General features: G+C 38.1%; 1 long non-coding RNA gene across 1 annotated transcript; it reads left to right on the plus strand.

Annotated features, from left to right (window-relative positions):
* The first annotated feature begins 430 nt into the window (after positions 1-430).
* Positions 431-5,669, plus strand: LOC135105775 (uncharacterized). The gene is made up of 3 exons (XR_010271003.1): positions 431-540; positions 4,792-4,940; positions 5,491-5,669. It is a non-coding gene; the product is annotated as an uncharacterized LOC135105775 (long non-coding RNA).
* Positions 5,670-6,039: the final 370 nt, after the last annotated feature.

The raw sequence follows: 6,039 nt of genomic DNA on the forward strand, positions 1-6,039 counted from the left end.
AAGTTCTGAGTCAGAGTGGAAAAAAGATGAAAAAAAAGTAAAAATAAATGATAAATAAATTAAATAAATTAAATTAAATCAAAATAAAACTGTGGAGCTTAGAGAAGGAAGGACAGTGCAGTGTTACGTTATTTGGCTAAGGAATGTGAATGTTGCTTTATTTGACGGGGAAACACGCAAGAGGAATGAATGGGATGCCTTCTAGTTATCTTGTGAGTAAGGACATTTCTGGTACTGTGGGTCCTCCTTCCTTCCCTCCATCCCTAACAACAACAACAACAAACTCAGCTTCACTCACATAATATTTTCAATGGGCATTAACTGTGAAATAAACGCTCAGCCTCACCAAGACAATATTCTCGAGGGACATTTACCGTGGATAATTTTTTCCTTTGTCGGAGTGTGAGTCAAGCTTTCCCTGCCACACACAGGAACGTCCTCGGCTCGTTCGGGCGTGGCCGGCGAGAGGCAACAGGTAGACCCAAGCCGGCGCCGGTGGCATGAAGTGGGAGACGGGGAACGTAATCCGCCTGTAATTAGGTTGGTAATGGTTCCTCAGTTGTTTGTGTTCCAGGTGCAAATAGCTGCCCTGGCTCCCTGTGTGTTACTCGCACCATTCTATCCATTTAGAAATAAGATATAAGAAGTTATTTTTGGATTTACTCATTTTGGAATCGAATACGTTGAATATTTTCAGATTTATTCATTTACAACAGGATATGATAAGTTGTTTCCTGATTCAATCATTTTACAATAGGACACAATGAACTGTTTTCAGATTTACTCATTTAAGAATACAATACGGTGAGTTATTATCAAGTCTACTAGTTTACAATTGGATGTAATAAGTCATTTTCAGACTTACCCCTTTAGCAATAGGATACGATATGGTATTTTAAGATCTATTCAATTACAATATGATATAGAGGTTATTTTCAGATTCAGTAATTCAGGAATAGGTTATAGTTTGTTATTTTCATATTCAGCAATCCATGAATACGATATAAAAAAAATATTTTCAGACTATTTTTCTTGGAGGAATTTCGTCATAAAGCTTGAGAATTTATCTTATTTTTCTTTAAATAGTTGTCATGGAGGCTGATTGAAGTTTAAAAAGAGAAATAACCGCTTAATTGCCGCTTTTACAAAAATAAGCAATAGAAAGGATGATGAAAAGGGTGGCTGATTTGGTTTTTGAAGTCTTGTAATTGTTAAAATCCAAGACATGGAAAGGTGGGGAGACTCAGTCAGGCAAAGAGCACCAGTGGAGGAGCTGTAAGAGTAAAGATACTGGTTGACTCTTGTATTGGTGCGAGAGACAGACAAACAAGAGTTCCATATACTTGTCGACCAAGCTAGGCCTGATTCATTGCTATTAATGTCAACACTGGCCATCCCACGCGCCTAATAGACCTGACGTGCTTGATAAATAGTACTGCTTTAAGAGAGGAACATCAAAACATCCCCGGAACTAAAATGGCCTCTATGTTAGTGTCTCTTGTGTGGTTAACTTCTTTTTCTTCGGGAGCAGAAAAAGAACGTATTTTTTCTCCCTTTGCCGAAATCCTGCACTCATGAGAAAACAAGAAAAATTCATCTGTCATTACAATCTTCACTGAATCCACAAACGTCACTTAAAAAGCTCTATAACCTCCACCTTCGATATCTTCTTCCTAGCTCAAGATTAAAAGACTGACCACCATAACTTCCACCTCTCCTACAGTCACCTAAGCTCCTTCACTCAGGAACAGTTATTTTTTTCTAGTAATTACCTGCAACTATAAAACACTTATTTTTGTACTACAGTATCTTGAATAGAGCTGCAGCTTAGAAAAGGCAAAATTAACCCACCGTTTTCTTTATGTCTCCGCTGCTCTGAAAGTTAACAAAGATTATCATAAGAGTGTGAGTGTTAGCTTTTCAGTTTTAAATAACCCAATAGATAGATTGTTTTGGTATACTGTAGTGGAACCAGACTAACTTGTTACTCAGGGTGTTGGCTGTTCTTGGCCCACATTGCTGTCACGTTTACATATGAACACACCTCTCTCTCTCTCTCTCTCTCTCTCTCTCTCTCTCTCTCTCTCTCTCTCTCTCTCTCTCTCTCTCTCTCTCTCTCTCTCTCATACTGTCATCATTTGCCTTAATCATTCCAAAATTATAAGTTGTTATATACGAGTGCATATATTTTTTTCTTTTTTTTTCAATGGTTTTCGATTTGATCATGGAACAACAGCGTATATGCCGTGTGGCGCTGCCGTCCCAGTGTCCTTGACACATGAATTCCTGAGGCCGCTCCCTAGTGGCCATGGTCAGGTCAGGTCACTCCGGGGTTGAAGTGGCAACAGCGCAGAGAGGTACAGCCAACACCCCCGGTACCAAGTTAGTCTGGTTCCACTAAAGTTAGAGTTGTAATGAGCTTGATTTTCAATGCCATTTTCTTTTTCTGCCATTTTTGGTGCCATTACTTTTCCAAACACCATTTGGATCATACATACACACATACAACCTATCCACAGAAAAAAAAAAAAAATCCACCTCATGACATTTTCTTTTTTCACAAGTAACCTCACTTTCCCACATTGCATTTCCTCAAGCTCACACTCAGCCCCACACTTCCATCAATTCCTTCTATTCCAGAGCCTTTGCACTCTTAATTCTCGCTACCCACGCAATCTATTACCGCCTCTCTCTCATTATTCTCCCTTAGCAGCCCTTCAAAATACTCATCTCGCCTCCCTTTCACTGCCTCCTTGTCGCCCTGCACCTCTATTTGTACCACGGAGCACCTAGGATACTTAATCTGGGTAATCTCTTGGCAGGACACATTATTAACTTCCGTCCTTCTCTTGATACATTTTCCTTCCTTATCTACGCCTCTCTTTCGCTCCTTTAGCTTTATTTCTTTATCTGCCCCGTCACTTTATCTTTATCTGTTATTTCTCCAGTCCATTTTTTCACCGATGCGTGTAATGGTTGATTTATTCTATTTTTTTTTAATCATTTCGATCAGTTGCTTCACTGTATTCCACCATCCATTTCCTCTTCTCTTCATTGTATATTCCTTCATCACGCAGCTATTTCATCTTTACTAGCACTAATCGACTTGTGGCATTCTTTCTGAATTACTGTTCGTTGATTTTTTTTTTTTTACCATTTATCAAACTATACAAGGTAATAGGGCTTTGAAGATATTTACTTTTCCTGTTCCTTTCTATTTCCTTATTTCCTTTTCTTTCTACCCCTTCTATTCTTTCATCACGTAAAACACACACACACACACACACACACACACACACACACACACACACACACACACACACACACACACACACACACACACACACACACACACACACACAAACACACACACACACTCACACACACACACTCACACACACACACACTTTTTTCTTCACTACTAATATGAATTGACTCTTGAAAAACTGATTAAATGATGGAACAGTATAGGGATGATTCTCTTTTTTCATTGTGAAGGGTAAAAAAGATAAAAAGATTAAAAAATAAATAGAATATAAGATTTAGAAGGAAAATACTAAACTGAATAAATTATATTTTGACCTGGCTCACCACGAAGTTAAGGGAAAGATACAGTGAATGTGCTGAGGTGGAGAGGACACGGTAAATATTTAGTCATGTACAGCAGGATTGCAATAATATCGAGGTTTGCGCACATAAGTCTTCGAAATAATGACAATGAATAACTAGATAAATAAGGAAGGAAGAATGAAAAAAAGAAAAGGTTATAAGAAGAATAGAAAAAAAAAATAATGGTACAATGATCCGCCAGTAACTAGCAACAGTGTTTTAACTGACGAACCAAAACGTTTTCAAACTCGGGAGGACAAAAACAATGTACCATAATCACATTTAGATACTCTCCTGTTTATGAACTCGGCAACTAAGGTAACCAAAGCATACGATGTGTTGGCATCACTGGGTGGCTGAGGTTAGCAGGCGTAAGGGTTCAAACGTAAACTAAGCCACATGTTCATGGAGAGGAGTTGTCATGGAAACCTGACTCTTGTGATGGTCCAGCATCGTGAAAAATTGCAGGGGAAACATAAGTGGACTTGATAAATATTCACAGAGTAGTCCTAGATAAAAGTGGAAACCGCACCTCTATTGGCAGGAAGATGGACGCGTGGGATCATAGTGGAAGGTAATAGCGCTAAGGCCAGAACACCGCGGCAGCTGAAGAGAGCCTGGGATTGCCTAAGAAATAAATGTTTGCTTCTTAGTTATAACATACACAAATAATATATTTTATCAAAGCAAAAAAAAAGTGTTCCCTTCTTCATATGACGCATTTTTATCTTATATATATATATATATATATATATATATATATATATATATATATATATATATATATATATATATATATATATATATATATATATATATATATATATAATGCACACTGACTCCGTTTGACTAACTTAAAAGTAAAGAGTAAGAAAGAAGGGAAAATATGAGAAAACACTAAAAATTAACCTGGCAACGCAAACAAGATTACCCGCGGTGAAGTGGGCACAGAAGAAGAGAAGTGAAAAGCTTTAAGCGAAGAAAAGTTTGATTGATGGAGATCTCAGGCTAAATAGAGTTTAGGGTGGAGACAACATTATTTAGGATCACTGGTTAATTGCAGATTTCATAATTATGTTGTTATGTAACTGTTAATATTTGTAGTTTAGTCAAAAGTGAAATTGAAAAAGATACAAAAGAGAAGAGAATAACTAAACGAGGCCATTCCTCTCTCCATCACAGCATGACCCGGTGCTGGTGGCTGCCGCTTCTCGAGGAAAGGATGAGTTGTGCCACGTTCATCACGACAACACTAATCGTGATATCTTTGAACACACAACCTTGTCTTCTGCACCCATACACATGTGGATTCTTTCACGAAGGTGACTACGGTAAGAAACTATTAGAGTTTGTTTGCTTACCGGTTAATTATTTATTTAGTTAGTTAGTTAGTAAGTTAGTTAGTTGGTTAGTTAGTTAGTTACTTGCTTACTTACTTTCTTTTTCATTACTCACCACACCCCTATGACTGAGCCTGATCCACCACTTAATACCTTGCAGACCACAGAAAATAGAACCGCCTTTATCCTCCTTGTTGCAACCACTATAGTACATGTATGGGAGTGTGGAGCTACTGTGATCCTTTAAAACACACACACACACACACACACACACACACACACACACACACACACACACACACACACACACACACACACACACACACACAGCTCTCAAATTTTGTGATACCTTCATTTGACAGGCCGAGATTCACGCCTTGCTCACAATATTATTATTATTATTATTATTATTATTATTATTTTTTTTTACTGATAGGCGAGTAGTTAGTGTCCAAGAGGATAGAGTGTCGTGTGTCTGGTGTGTGAAGCTGTCATCCCAACCCTTCTATTGGGCTAAACGAACTCTAGCTTTCTCCGGCAGGATAAAATGATCATAAGTCCAGCGCGTAATCCCAAAGACGTGAGCTAAACTACAGGCGTGATAGAGTACGTCACACAAACACAGGCGAGGTTTCTGTGCGCAGCGTCCTGAAGAGAGATAAAGTGAAGGAAGACAACACACAACGCCGAGCGAGTCTTGGATAGAATACGGCGATCAAGAGCGGAAGGATTGTGTTGTTTTATCTAAGATCAGAAATTGCAGAAAATATATATAAAATCACAGGAACGAGACGATAATCTGTTGAAAGCATCCTGAGCTTCATCTCACTCTGAGCAAGTCCTGCCTGGAAGTTCACTACAACTGTTCAGAGTCTGCGTGTCTGCCTTACGTGAGAAAAGTAAAGAAATAGATAAAATAAAATAAATAAATAAATAAGAAAATAGCTAGCTTCCCTCCCCGCGAAGAAAATCGACATATTTTCTTTGTATCATTATCTATTAGCATTTTTCTACATAAAGAAGAGTAAAACTATCCTGATTTTTTTTTTTTTTTTTTTGCCAGATACTCGTAGATTTGGCTTAAAAGTAA

Source organism: Scylla paramamosain, chromosome 12, assembly GCF_035594125.1.
Source record: "Scylla paramamosain isolate STU-SP2022 chromosome 12, ASM3559412v1, whole genome shotgun sequence".
Classification (NCBI taxonomy): domain Eukaryota; kingdom Metazoa; phylum Arthropoda; class Malacostraca; order Decapoda; family Portunidae; genus Scylla; species Scylla paramamosain.